This window comes from Molothrus ater, chromosome 1, assembly GCF_012460135.2.
Source record: "Molothrus ater isolate BHLD 08-10-18 breed brown headed cowbird chromosome 1, BPBGC_Mater_1.1, whole genome shotgun sequence".
NCBI lineage: Eukaryota > Metazoa > Chordata > Aves > Passeriformes > Icteridae > Molothrus > Molothrus ater.
The window spans coordinates 23,384,671-23,400,425 of record NC_050478.2 but is presented as its reverse complement, the minus strand read 5'-3'; the positions used below and the strand labels follow the sequence as shown (position 1 = coordinate 23,400,425).

The following is a 15,755-nucleotide window of genomic DNA, read 5'->3' as shown; positions in this document are numbered from 1 at the left end:
CCCCAGGTGAAAGCTGGAAACAAATTTATAATTAGCTGGATTGTAAGATTAACACCTACCCTATAGTCCTATATAACACCTACACTATAGTCCTAATTCTAGTTGAAAGATGAGGTTGAAATGTTTCTATGATATCATAAATCTCCTTAGGCTTCAAGACATTACTGGGATATACAGCGCTGCAGTATCTGCTATAGCACTTAGAGCTGTTACGTCTTTTATGTGAATCACCATATGGGTCCGTGAAAAATTAATTTTAAAATGTTTGATTTTAATTTAGCAGTTCTTTCAAGGTAGTACAGCCCCAGCAATCACTACTGGGTCCTCTGGGAAACAAGAGAAAAGGGAAAAAAAAAAGAAAGGAACATTTCTGGAATCACTTTCTTTTGCCCAACTCAGTATCAGCGGGCAGAAGCAATAACGAAGGGGCTGCAGGACTGCTCTCAGCTATTATTGTGCCTGGCTTGCTCTCAGCATGACTCACTGCAGACAATATATAACACCACTCACAAGGGAAATGAACAGTAAATACTTGGCCCTGGATATTTTTTTTTAACTCTCTTCAGTTGGTTTGGGTTTTTTTTTTCCCCCTCTCTGATTTGTATCCCTTTATCCTCGCCCATGTGCTATATAAGCCTCTCAAATCTAATGTCCATAACACCACCCCCCACTGGTAGCAGCAAGCCCTTCCGCTGCTGTAGGGTTTACTTTGCAGAGGTTTACAAGAAGAGGCATTATTGAGAAACTGTATGTGTTAGCCCAGTGGCACAGGGTTGCTTCAACACCTTCCCTCTGGTTTTTCTTTTCTTGGGGGAGGGGTGGCTGCTATTCTAGCTAAATGCATCTCTTGCTTTGCCGTAGCAGCCAGGCTAGCTTAGGAAGAAAACCTTGGGGCTAAACAGGCTAGGAGTGCAGCCAAGGGGGTCAGGAGACAGCTTAAGGATTATACTACATAATTAAAGGCTGACTCTGAACATGCTTCCTGGTACCCTGTGTTCAAACATACAAACCTTTTTAGGTAATAATTCTTGGTCCTCATTTGTATCGGAGGGATTTGTAGGTTAAAGTTGCCATACAGGTAGTGAGTCAGGATTACAAATTATTCATCTAGACTATGAAGAGGCAACACCTTCCTAAACCTGTCCTAGCCAGTGAGAACTGAGGGTAAAATATAAATAGATGAACATGCATTGTTTGTTTTTGTGCAATGCCCTCTGGATGCAGCTGACGTCATTCTGCAGCAACTTTCTAGATTGAAAATGAGGATTCTTCTCCTGAAGTGCTCTGTGATCACATCAGGGCCAGAACATTCTTCTACTGGATAAAACCTGTGACACTGAAGACCCACATTCAAGCTTATATTGTGCTAGCTCCAAGGAAAACCCTTTTATCTTCAAATATTTCTAATCAGCTGGAGCCAGGACTAAAATCTAGGTCCTCCATTATTCGTATTCTAGGCTAGGGCTGCTGCCCCATCAGCCTACACAGTACGATCACTTGCTCTGTGGCTATCCCCCATCCCAGATCAAAATGACTCCTATACTCTTGTGTTTGCTAAAAAAGCACATTCTAACATTTCAGGCAAATATTCTAAGTCTATGAAACTACATTGATTTAGCATTCATTGTCTAAAAATAGGTCCTAGCAAGATGCTGGTACCAAAAAAGCTAGAAGCAATGGAAAGGAGGAAAAAATACTGAACACACATATTGATAACATATAGTGTGAGCAGGGACTTGTTTATCTAATGCTATGATGCACAAATAGACAAAGAACCAAGGCAGCATACGTTCACTGATTGAAATACATGATCAAGTATGAACAAGGATAAATCACACTTCACATCAAAGTTGTGAAAAATGCATATTGTATGTTTTGCCTGATTTTCTACCAGAATTATCAGTTTTCTATTTCAAGAGAAGTTGTAATAAGCCAGACTTCATCTTCCATACGATGATGTATTTAAATTGGACCTGTTGTTTTGGTCTTTTTTCAGAATACTGGCTTTTTTACTACTTTGGTTAAATTCTAGTGTGCTGTAAAGAAGTCTCTTGTCACATACATAACAAAACAGAAAGAGACACCAAACCATTAATGTACTATTACAGACAGAAATGCGAAGAATCTTGCCCTGTGTAGTGAGCACTGCCTTGTAGTTTCGATGAAGCTCATGTTTGACTGAATCAGTGCCTAATCTTTTGTACATATTACTGTCTAGTGTCTGCCTGCTCCCAAGTACTTTTCATTCCTTAAAAATCTCTTGTTTACAACCATTTCCTTGTTTGGTTTTTGGAGAACAAAGACGAAAAGAAAGGCTTTATTCCTTGGGTTAGGTCTAGATCACATACAAGGGAGAAAAGAGATTCTGCTACACTTTATTCAATATGATGTTACAAGAAAACAACAGTTACAGGCTGACAAACCATTACATCTTTCATAATACAGACAAATTACAAGGTGTAACAAATAATGCGACATTTATTTTACTGTACTGTTTACGATGCTGTTCTTCTGAAGTATATATATATTTAATTACATTAACATTGTTTTCATGTACCAGCCCTCCCCTTTTCTATTTGTTAAAAAAAGAATACCTCTTAGTGCACCATACAAAAATCCGCATGGCAGCTGGCAAGCAGGAATTTTGTATGCAGCACCATGGAAATGCATTTTGGGGGATGGGAATTATTAGTGCATCCTTTACTTTTAGATTTTTTGCTTATGTGAAAAATGCAAGGCAGTAACGTACAGTCACTCCACCTAAATGCTGGTAGGGGAAAGTATTGTTATGCTCAGTAATGCAACCTACTTCTGTTTTATAGGGGGTATCTGCATTTTGCTCCTTAGTCTGTACAGCCTAAACCTTTTATATAACAAAGATTACAAACCCAGTAATGTTCACAGATGAATATTTTGTATATTCATCTTTTTGTGCATTCATATATTGAACATTGACTACACATTTGCTTGTGTGCACTGACACGGGGTATACATAACCCACCAACCCACAGGGCATATATTTATTTATCTTCCCTTCCCTTCCCAGGAGTCTGAAGTACAGAACCCCTATGCAGCAAAGAGAAAGCAAAATCCCCTGTGCCTCTGTTTACTGCAGATTGAATTTTCACTGTTGTACTGATGACTTACCCTAAGCCATGGTTCTGATTAAAAGTAAGAGCGAGAATTAAAAGGACCCAACTGATGTAGGACCCCATACAGTAATGTAATGTCAGAACTATTGGAGTCCTGTCTGGGGTGATGCCTGCTAGGTGTGGATTCGAGTTGAACTGAACCCAGCATGAGAGAAGACTGAGCAATCTCCAGCTGGTTGACTTGTAAATTTAGGTTCTGTGAACTTGAATTTGTAAGGACTGTCTTTATCATGCAGACCATATCTATCACCATCTTCCCTTCCCCATTCACTTAATATTAGATCCCATAGAGAGTTAGAACATGCCCTCCCACTTTTATCTGCCTGCTATACCTGCTGCCCTGTCGCTGCTCTCCCATCTTGCAGCAAAGCCTCATCCTCTCAAGTATCACCAGGACAGATCTACTGGATCTCAGCCAAGTGGTAGGAAAATGTAAGTTAAGCTGTTGCTGGCTACTCACTCTGAGCAAATCCCACAGTTTCTCTAGGACTGTACCCCAAAAACTATTGGTCACTGAAGCCAACTTTTGACTTCAACAACGTGACATCATTGACAATGTGAAACATCGTGTTCCAGGCACCCACATCTGGAAGGCTGGGCTACTTCTTGTGTCTTTGAAGATTCTTTGGGGAACTGATTTCAGAAGGATGAGCGAAAAAGAGAGTAACACTATTGATCTTTGCTGAAGCTGTCTCAAGAGCATTGATAGGGTTTAAACAGTCCATTCTGAACAATGAGAAGAGCAGTGGCAAAAACAGCTGGACAGGTGGGCAGTTGTCTGGGTGGGCAGCTGTCTGATCAGTGTCAGGCTAACTGTGTAGGTAAGGGCTCTGCTGGAAGGGAGGAGTGAAATAAGGTTGTAGTGTCAACTGTTAGTTCCCTGGGCAAAGGGGATTCTACTATCTCAAAGAAACCCTTGATATTTCCCAACAGATTTGATGTTACAGAAGATTAATTTGCAGTGCTCATGTGAAAAGCACCATCGTGTTGAGCCTAGGTTGCCTTCATGCCAGTAGACCATCCCCAGGGCCCAGAGCCTCCATGGGAGAGCAGCAAAACCACAGGCAGTGGGTGCAGAAGTAAGAGACCCTGGTCACTCCTTAATGATCAGTAGATAAGTGAGAGATAACTTCATTACTGCTGAAGATTAAGTTGCTATTTAGAAACCTAGGTGTTTATGAACTTTCATTCTGGCAGTTAATTGAGTTTGAAGACTTTTGGATCAACTTTATTTCAGTGGTTGCTTAGAAGTGGGAATGGGGCAGAGAGGATAATCTCACGTGCACGTGTGTTCACACACATACGCACACACACATACCTTAAGCAAACACTGTACATGAGTCACTATGGAGAGTAATGTGCTAGGCTTGTGGGAACAATTGGGGAATTGCTCTATATTAAATCTTCACATGGTTAGTCGAGCAGTGTAATTGCTTGCCTTCAAATTTAAGCTGTCAAGTAGAAGCATCTATGGAAACTACCCTTATATTCCTAATCAAAATCTTTGTTATGTTTTCAAAAATTCTTCAGATTTTGCAGCAAGTTTTTTTTTCTAAAAATAGCTAATTTTAATCATCAAACTGCACACAATTTAAGTAGCAAAGATAATGTATAAAAGACTTTTCTCTTACAAAAAAAAGGAAACATGAAACCCAAACAAACCACGTCTAAGGCAGTTTCAGTGTGTGATAAATTCAAAAGTTCAGTGGTCACTTTTCCCCCAATAAACACAGGGGAAGAACTGTAGTAAGTTCTAAATATGATTGTGACTGAAAGTGGCTTTCAGATGGCTTTTAGCAGATCCTGAAACAGAGATGTCAGTGGGGAAAATTGTCTTTTAATGGCTGTGCAAATATTGAGAATATTTCCACGGTTCAGTTCTTTGAAAGTGTAGACTCCTGTCCTAGTTCATTAAGAGACCTTTTGTAGCTGCTTGTGCATTCAAGGATTTGCCTTATTTGGTGTCTTTTTCTTATTAAACACTGCTGGAGTTTAATAAGATGGCAGTAGCACAAATCCTTTCCCCCTCCTTTTTAAACACTGAAAGCTAACCCAAAGCGTTACCACACTTCCTTAAAATGTAATTCAATGCATCCAGCAAGCAAAGGATGTCAAAATTGTGTGTAGAATAATATTGCCTAGCAAGTGCTTCTGTCCAAGCAGGACTATAACTCAACAGTGATTTTTGCACCATACTTTGCCCTCTCTGAATGCAAAGTTGTAAACAGGGCAGTTTTTCCCACACCCCTGAACACAATGCTCTCCCCAGCCAAAATGTAGCAGGGGCTTCCTTTTCTAAAATCATACACACAACTTAGTTTCTTGCAAAGTTTGCATTTGAATGATTAATTCAGAAAAGCTATCTAAAGACTAAGGATCATGTAGTGCCTTCCAATCAGCTCAGAATACCTATGGAAAATAACTCAAAAGGTGCTTTGGTGTGGAACAGCAAACAGTCTGGGATGAGGAGAATTCTCCACCTTGCTTTGTACATGGCAAAGTAACACAGCTAGGTTTAATGGCTCATTCAAAGGAAGTTTTTCTGTACCTCAGTATCTGCCTTGAATTAAACAGAACAGTTTCATCATCTCTGTTTTCAAGAAACTATTCCAAAAAGTAACTAGTGTGATGAAAAACATAGAGATGTTAGCCAAGACCCATAAAAAAAGAAAGCTATATTCTTGAAGAGAATAAAATCATAAGGAACTCACTGTGTATCTGTCAGCTGCATACATCTCATAAGTTTTGCTTTGTCTTTCTCACAGGCCTATTTTGAAAACTGGCATGCTACATAGCCTAAGCAGAGTAACCAAATTTAGAGTACTTAAGTAAACATGCAATTATTGCCATGTTTTTAAATGGATATGAATGGTCTGAGGGGATAATGAAAAAAGAAATAACCCAACAACACTTGAGGAAGAGTGGCAAGTGTTGTAATTGTCAGCTGATCGGACAAGTTGGGCTTGCCCTGGGAAGAAATAGTCTTCCCATTGGTTGCAAACTATGCACAACCCTCAAAGAAAACACACAGTCTTTTATGCCACTGTTGGCTCTTTTTGTACAGTTGTTACTGAAGAAGTGTGAACACCAAATGTGTTGTCTGAAAGTATTTAAGACATTGCTGGTGAAAGCATAAAAATCCTTACAAAGATGCAGCGCTGCAGTGGAAAATCAAACAAAATCAAACACAAAAGACTGAAAGAGTACATGCCATGTATCAGTAAGCAAAAGCTTAATCTTCACATAGTTCTCTGAAATCACAAGGTATCCAAATGCGTGCAAGGTTTTAAATAAATTGCAGGGAAAAACAGGGTCTTGCCAGCTTCAATTTTCTTTTGAATGAAATCCACCATAGAGACAGAAAGGAAACAGGCCGTGGTTCCTTCCTGGTGTCGGCCTCCTCATTAGGTTTTTGTTTCCCTCCTCCAACCTGGTAAATTTAATCCTGTAAGGAAACAATATAAATTATAATAAGCCTCATGAATTGCATTTTGTTTTTCACTTGGTAAAATATAGGTTAGGCCAAAGCCAGTTATGAAGATGCCAGCTCAGAGTGAAGGGCAGACTTCCAAAGCATGTTTAGAACTGGTACCTCAGGAAAAGGAACTTAAAATACCAGTGTTTTCAGGGTGGTCACCTAAGTGAGATATATTAATCCATATTCATGTGTCTGTGCCCCAAGAGCTAATCTTCACTGGTAGCATTAGCACTGACATTCTCCATGGAAAATTATGGACAGCTGTAACCAGTCATCTCTTCTAAAGGTGGTCACACCCCCTGAATGCAAAGGAAGGTTGCTAAAAATGCTGGCAGTGCTTCAGGAGCTTACAAGATTTTTTTGCCCCTTTCTTTTTTTGCCCGCTTTCTCCCTAGTGATCTCCTCCATAACAATGCTTGTAACTAGTTTTCTCCTCAGTTTTCCTTTCTGAGAGTTGTTTGGGGCACCCTGAAGCAAATCAGAAACATTTCTGCAAATATACCCAGGTTATGGAGCTTGATGTGCTGTGTCTAAATGCATTTACCTTTATTTCAGTGTATTTCTATTATCCAGGCAGATAATTTTAAACTCTCCTTTCAAATATAAAAATAAACGCCATCAATAGCTTCACTTATGTTGTCTTTCACTCTACTGATGAAGCTCAAAGCAATAGCTGCATTTGCACAAAGGTATCCTGATGTTTCTGAGGTTTACACAAAACAGGAGGCAGGCTGAGAATGTGGGACAGGAAAACAAAGTATCCAATAACTGCAAGAAGAGCCACAAGGCTGAATGAAAGCTACATGAACTGTATGAACTGAAGCCACTGAAAGGATTTTATAATTAACATATTTAACTCTTAATAAATCTCCACGTAGAATTTTATGTCAAGTAATAAAGTGAGACTTTTTGAGAAATTCTGAAAATATATTTGTTAAGTTCTCCAAGACTAGAACTACAGACCTGATACACTTTTTAAATGCTGTTGCAGGAAGGCAGTCAGATGTGAAGGAATTTCAGTCCTTAAAAAAAAGAATGCTGAAACATTCATTGAGCATGGAACTGGTTTGTATTAGCATGTCCTAAAACTATTTAAATCAAACTGGATGCAGGTGCCAGTGAATCTAGTCTAGTCCTCATTTCAAAAGCAGCAGAAAAACAAGACATTGGTTTTGAACTGCAGTTTCAAGCATAGCACTTTAATTGTGGCTTTCAACAAAACACCCCAATGTCTATGCAATATCTTAACTTCTGTAATTTCCAGGGTTCCTGTCATGATTCTTGAGAGCTCTTCTATTCTTTAAGAACCAGGATACCTGAATTGCATTAATGGAAGTCTTTTCTTAAGCATCTTGGGCCCTCTTGCAGCTTGGTCTACTACCTCTAGAGTCCTTCCTGGGTTGTTTTCTAAATGTGTCTGGAGCTTGTGTGGACTGTCTATTCCACATGAAAGTCCCACTTTCCCTAATGTCTAGAAGCTTGGCTGAAATGCCAATAAATCTTATTTCAAGGAATACATTTGAGCTGATGCATTTAGTTTACCTTCAAAAGCTTAAAAAGAAAGCAATATTTGGAACATGCAGAGATTCACAACTGCTCAGTGATGAAACACCAGTGATAATATTCCCCAAATTTCAGATTTCCCTTCCTTCATGAGCACTTTTCAGGGGTATCCTTTTTAGGACCTCCTCCCAAAGCTCCTTCCAATGCTGAGGTTGCATTTGCCCCCACTGCCACCCACACTCCAGTTGTGGAAAGCAGGCTTGCAAGTTGGAATCTGCATCTGCCCAGATCCAGAATAGCTGGCCTAATTTCAAGCTAAGCCCAAATTACTGGATTTCCAGAGACTGGCATAAACAGCAGGGACGTCTGAGACAGGTAATAAAATTTTGAGGATAGCAAAGTCTCTGGATGCATGTTTTTCTAGTAGTTATCTAATTGCTCAGAGGGTCATTGCTCATTTGAGAATAACTGCAGTTTAATTACAGAGAACTTTTCCTTTCTATCACTGGACCTCAGGACAGTATCTGAATGAGGTAAGTATCACACTTCTCCTAGGATTATGCTACAATTTCCCAGTAACAACACTACATTGTCTGGTTTCAAATTTGGCTTTGTAGGCAAAGCTGATGACACATTCTCCAGGGCAGGGCCTGAGCTTTTGTAATGGGGAATACCTTCATTAGAAGCTTAGCACTTCCAGAATCAAGCCCTAGAACATGAAGAGATTCTTTAGAAATGAATAAACTGAGAGCAGCTATCATATAACATATGGGGGGAAAAAAACCATCTTTGCACACTGGACTACTGCCAGCACCAATGCACGCTGCAGGCAGAACACTGAAAACTAAGAAAGAGTAGCAAGAGTTACTGCTTCCCTGCTCTGGCTCAGTATAAGTCAGATCACAGTTATAAGATCACAACTCTACCAGCTCCAGCTTTGCTGGATCCTGCCATGCCAGGGCTGTAACTAGTTTCTTGTGAAGCTTAGAGACTGTGTATGGTGGGCAACACCACCCTCCACCTTCTGCACAGGCTCCAGATTTAGATTAGATCACTGGAAAAGAACATGATTTGATGCCACATTTCACTAATGGTTCTGGCTGGGGAAAACTAGAAGACACAGTACAATTGGAACCAGGGAACAGTATGGTAGTCTCAGTCTGTCTGCAGTGTTGAAATGTGCAACCGGCCTGGTTTGGGAAGGCAGCCTGCATGACAGACCCCCTGCTCACAGCAGTGCCAGAATGCACAGGGTGTTCTGAATCCTCAGCTCTGCCTGCTGAGGTGTTTCTCCTGAGTATGAAATCCTTACATGACACAACAAGTGTGGTGGTTAGGAACAGATGATGTTTGCATCTGAATCCGTAATTCTCTGAATGTGTATTGTCAATTCAAAAGTGGAGTCAACAGGTGAAGTCCCTTCCCCTGCCTCAGAGAGCTGAGTGGTGGAGTGCCAGCTTTCTCTTATGCTGAACACAGATATGCCACTTGTCAGAGGAGTGCTCTAATCATTGTGCACTTACTCTTCACATTTAATTTTGTTTAAGATGAGACATCAAACAGACAACTCTCCTAAACTGGAGAAAGAGGAGAGCATGTCTTTATCCACAGCAGAAAATCTACAATAAAAAAACCAGAAAATTTTAGTCTGTTGTGAACCAAACTTTTTATTTAAAAAAACATTGTTTCTTCAGAGTGGCTCTTGAAATGAAACATCAGTTGTTCACACATCAAAGACCCAAGGCAGGGCCCTCTACACAGTGTAGCCATTCAGTTCCCAGATAGCTTTGTATTCCATGTTTGCATTTTTAAAGATATATTTTAGAAAAATCCTTGCTTAGAATTTATACATTTCCCTCATCATACAAATCAAAGTTTTGCCTGGTGACTTGGCAGCTTTTTATGGCCTCTGGTCACAGCTTTGCTTATAAAATTGTAAATTGTTAAATGGAATATTTACAACTTGTGATTTCCCAAGAGCAAAATAGGGTTCTTTCATATCTCCTTAAAAATCAAACCGAAACAACAAACCCCAAACAAACAAGCAACAACAAACCCTGAAGACTGCCTTAAAAATGAACTTTTTTCACCACAGATCCGGGTACTTCTGGTTTTCATGACAAATCTACTAAATCTAATAGCTTTCTACAAGTAAGTTCATGATGTACTTGAAATATTAAGTGATCTACATGAAGTGACTCATTTCTATGTTTGTTCCCTAGAGGAAACTTATGCTGCATACATTCTGTTTGTCCCAGAGCCCAAACAGGATAGAGTGTTAATCCACCTTAAAAACAGCAGATGCCAACTTCAGAATGCAGTAGCTGTTGATGTTACAGTGGTTCTAGAAAAGCATACCAAAGCCTGTAATTTAAACATTAATCATACTCTCAAGACATGAGGCAGAGGAAGGTGATTAAATCCCAAATATTTTTCTTTATTTTAATTAGTGAAAGAATGTCCTGTCCTATAAAAATACCAGTTCAATACATGTTCCTTTTGGCAGCATCAGCATCCTTCTCTAGGTACTTTTAATTTCTGTATAAATTATCACATCGGGTGGAGCTGTACTCCCGCAGAGTCTTTAGCATGCAAAGCACACTCAGAGTGCAGGTCTATTTATGTGGCAGCTGATGCAGCAGTATTATAAGAGTATTCCAGTTTTAAAATAAAAATGTGAGCTGACAACTGGAGATACTGTATTCTTTATGAGCTGAAACATGGAGGTATTTAAGATCATCAACAATAATACTCTTTCTGCTTCTCCCTCCACCACACATGCAGACACCACAGATACTGTTCATCCTCTCTGACAAAAAAAAGTACAGTCTTAACAGGTGATTTTCCCCACACCTTTTATTCCTGCCTTTGTTAGAGAAATCATTTTAAAAAGCCAACCAAACATTAGCAATACTGTTTGCACTCAGATAATATCTACGTGCAACTTGTTGCTATAAATATTAATTAATTGGATCACCAGTACCCATAATGCAACTTTATTTTGACCTACATGCCCTATGAACTAGATATTTTTTGGATTCAATTTCCTTAAAACCAACTGTCAGCATCATGTGATGGAAGAGATGAAAAATGAAAATGAGCGTTCCTGCTGTGCAGGTGAGTGACCTGTGGGAGACAGCTCTGCCTGCTAGGATTTTTACACGTACCATCAGACACAGACCAATTGATTAGATCATCTTATACCTGCCACCAACTAGGCTCAAGAGACTAATTAGAGAGAGTACTGCCTGCGCAGGCACCCCATTGACACCTAATTTGCTCAGCCAAAGCCTTTGGGGAGAATGTATTATCTCTGCAGCTGCACTTCATGCATTTCTGATTTGAGGCATAAGCAAGGAGTACTTCTTCACTCTTTTGAGCAAACTGAGTATATAAGCCCTTAAGTGTTAAATACAAGCAGACAAATTAAATCTGGCCAGCTGCCATAAATCCTTTTTCCCCTTCAAATATATATGCACATATACATGCATACATGTTTTATTTTTTATCTATGTCTATGATATATGTGCACAAATGCAAACATACAAAAATGTGTATGTATGAGTCTGAATGTGTGTAGAAAGGATGGGCATATAAAGGCATTTCTATAAATATATGCTTTAAAATATGTAATTGTCACACTGTATAGTGTGCCTTCCTTCACATGGAAGTTTTACTTCTGTGAAATTTAAAAGAAATGCATTTGTTCTTATATATGAAAAATAAATGATCTGCAGTGTTGTTAGCTCAGGCTCAGAATTACCCTATGGACAAGGCTCAGTAGATTGATGCCTGTAAAGTTGCTCTGTGTATCTTCAGAGGTGCTAGTTCAAAGATTATCTCAGTATACAGCCTAGCTTTGTTGGAAGCTTTTCTTTGGTGGACTGTACCTTGTTTGTGGTTTCCTGAGGAATACTATTCACTAAGGCTAAATATAAGGTTTCTTAAATTGCTTTCTGCTGGGCTTTAGTTTTATCTAGTTATCCATGCCCCAAAATACACAGGAGAGGCAAGACTTACGGCTGCTATTAAAAATTTATTCAGGGAAAAAAAAAAGTAGAAGAAGAAGAAGAAAAAGAGACACACTAGAAAAACTAGGATTTTTTTGACAAACTGAGAAGGGTTTGAAGGAAATAATTTCAACTATAGGCTGGTTAGTGATTCCTGAACTCAGAAGCCTTGTAACACACAGGAACATAGTGAATTTGCATCACTCCTGAAACAGCACTGAAGCAAAGTATCTTCTTCCCTGTTATTTGTCTACAAAGCAACTTTCAGGAGCTGAATAAGGCTGAATTATTGCAGTTTAATTTCAGTTTCTGTCAAAGTCCATGTTGACAAGGTCAGTTTATAGTGTCAACTCAGGATCCTTCACCCCTGTAGCTAAAGAAGGAAAGAAGCTGTAGCAAAATATGTGCAAGTCATGTGTGTGGCCAAAATATGAGGTGTAATCTCCTTTGCAAAAGACACTATAAATGTGACTTCCAGTCTTGTTCATAGGATGGGGCATAACTCAATACAGAGAATATCCTCACCTTTCTCCCCTCACACAGGCCACATCTTCTCCAATTAATTTAATATTTCCTTGGCTATTTAATATCATTTAATGTTTAAATGACACCTCTAGATCATCTCGGCGATTGTTGGCTACTACTCTTTCACAGATGCAGCACTGTACAGGATACTGACAATTATAATTATAAGTGCCATGAGTACTTAGTAGTAAACCATATTTGACAAATAAGTACCACAGGATTAACTGGTTAACTTCTGTTTTCTTCTCTTGTGTCTTAGTTACTGCACTGGTATTCTAATACACAAGGGATTTCCCAGACTCTATCTAAAGTGATGCCATTTGCTGTATATTTTTCACAGTTCTAACATATAAATCATAACACAGATCCTTATGGACATATTGCTGTGTTACTAATTCCTCTCTCCACAAAGAATTTTTCACAGATTGACTTTGCCTCTAAGCAGAGCCCTGCAACTCTAAATAGATTTGTGTGTGGGAGTTGACTGCAATTTCAGGGTGGGTGCGAAGAGATGACCCTAAAAGAAGTGAGTGCTAGACAAGGACTGAAGCTAGTAAGAAAATAAAAAACCAGAATAGTAATACAATTATAAACTAAATTATTTTATGAGCATACTTTGAATAAGTAACATAATCTTTGAAAGGTGAGATGTCTGTGGCACTGTGGATATGGGGCTGGAAAACAGAAACCAAGATTTTGGCTTTGCTGCTGAATGTGACTGTAGGCAAGTCATTTCATCCCACTGCAACCCTTTTTGTAACAATGGCCCTGGTTTATGTCCCAGCCTCTGGGTTTAGTGTCTCCAAAATTAGTGCCCTGTTTTAGCTGGAGCCACTAATATTTCAAATTATGTAAGTATAGCTAAATTTATCAAAAATGCAATATTAGAACAGTTGCAACATTGGTAGTACTTGAAACCTTTACTGCGAGTTTTCCAAATTGTACCTTTATGCACAGTATGAGTTCAAAATGAAAGTCCTGCATCACCTGACTTGGTGAATGTGCACCCAATAGTCCAGTGTGGGAGTTGAATCTGAAGAGCCAAGACTTACCCTTAAATTACACACCAGCTGCTAAGTACCATATATGCATATCAATAATTGCAAACCAACCATGCATACTTTGCACACAGGTCTCTACAAAATATTATCATGAATTCCTTCATAGTGTGTCTTGTGAGGAGAAAAAAAGGAATACAAGCCTGATCTTTACTGTAGTATATTTTATTCACAGTATTAATTTCCAAAGTTATTTGATAAGGTGATTGGTTTCACAGTTGATTTGTAGGTATACTTTTAACTTTTGAGTGGCTGTGGTAACTTCCAAATTAGTTTTCTACAAGTCTTTCAGAAAAAATCTTTCCTACCCTATCTGCCCACAGCTGAAGCTTTTTCTTTGAGTTGAGAACAAAGTCCACAAAGCCCTTCACAATTACCATTTGAATAAGGCTTCACATGAAAAGTGGCCAGGACTGAATCTACTACATGTCTTCTAGTATTTGAGAATAAAGCACAGCCCTCTGTGAGTGAGCTCTGGGAAAACTAGTACTTCAGATGAAGATACTACAAAAATAGCAGTGTTATTGAGCTTAATATAGTTTGCATGCAAAGCCATAGAAACCTTACTAAAAACAAAAACACAAATTGAGGGTTTGGTACACATCAAGAATAGAAAAATATTAGTGCTAGTTGTTTGCAAGAATATACTTCTCAAACCTGACAAACATCCAAATCCCTACAACTTCCTCCAACCTTTTTCTATCTGATTAACGTGATGTGTCTAGATTGCTATGCTTCTCACCCTGATAACTTGCAAAAAAAATCTTCCAAAGAGGAATTGACTGAATGTGAATTGGAGAAATGCTGTCTTGCTGGATCTATAATGAGAGAACCTAAACCTACATTTTTGCCAGTGTTTGACACGATGAGATCCTTATCTCAGTGGTAGCACCAGCTCTCATCTCTGAAACAGATAAGTAAATGCTATGCCTGAACAAAATTTGTAGACACCTTAATTAAAATATCTGAAACCAAAAAAAAGAAAAGAAAAGAAAAGAAAAGAAAGAAAAGCTTATCTGTTACAGTTGTATGTAACAGAACTGAGAGAGTAAATACCTGTTGGAAAATGATATAAAGGCATTAATGCCCTGGTTAACAGGTTTATTACTGGTTTGAAGCCATCTCTGGAGAAAAGGAGCTCCAGAGGCTGCTGAGAGATTTGCTCATTGCTAAACTCTCTTGCAGAGCTAAACAGTCAAGGGATGGGAGATTCAACTACAAGCAGCTGGGTGTGAGTAAGCTTAGCTGTGGTACCCTTCTACCATGTCTCACCTTTGTGGCAGAACCAGCTTAGGAAATTCCCACTGCTGCAAACCTATTTCCTTGTTCCTGCCCTGCCACTTGTGCCCCTGTCACTCATATTGTAAAATTTTCTGTAGAACTCTGTACACTGTATCACTAAAGGTATCAAAAGTGACATTTTTATGTGGAACTTCATAATGAAGTGATCCAGTTAATGCCAAACTTCCAACTAGCTTCATCACAGCTAATGGGATTGAAAACTGGTGAGGGAGCAAGAAGGAACTGCCTGGATAGAGCTAGACAGAAATTTATCACACTGTTCTGGTTTGCAAAGACAAAATGATGGAATAACATCCTTACTTTTAATCAGCAGCATTCCCCAGTGCATTACAAGAACAAAGCTTCATTCTAAAATCTGAAGCCACCTCCCATCTCACAAATGACTAATTATTTTCAGGTATCTGGAAACACTGTGAAATCTGCCTTAGCCAGGCACTTAGAGGAGCAGACAGAAGTTGTCACATAATGACCTACTAATTAAAAAGGAAGAAAACCATACTCAAAAGCTCTGGGAATACCCGTAAGATGGCCTAATAAGGATAATCTCCGGTACATGTTTCAAGGGAGCAGCAAACAAGAGATGGCTGAGAGCCCATGCCTCTGACTGGAAGTTCTTTGATTTTTTTTTTTTTTTTGGTTGGTTTTATTTTTTTTAGCAGCAAAAATATGTTGGCCTGCCAACATATCAAGGAGATGTTTAACAGTTTGTGAAGCTTCAAGTCATATT

General features: G+C 39.0%; 1 protein-coding gene across 7 annotated transcripts in view; it reads right to left on the bottom strand.

The window, feature by feature from the left end:
* The window catches only part of CDK14 (cyclin dependent kinase 14), a 440,286-nt gene that overhangs the window by 124,235 nt on the left and 300,296 nt on the right, over nt 1–15,755 (bottom strand). For 4 of the 7 annotated variants that reach the window (XM_036406937.2, XM_036406941.2, XM_036406940.2 and 1 more), the window contains one exon: nt 2,360–6,597. The exons of the other annotated variants lie outside the window; for them this stretch is intronic. The gene's annotated coding sequence lies outside the window, so the exon portion shown is untranslated. Of the gene's footprint in view, nt 1–2,359; nt 6,598–15,755 lie in introns of those variants that run through there. 7 annotated transcript variants of the gene reach the window in all.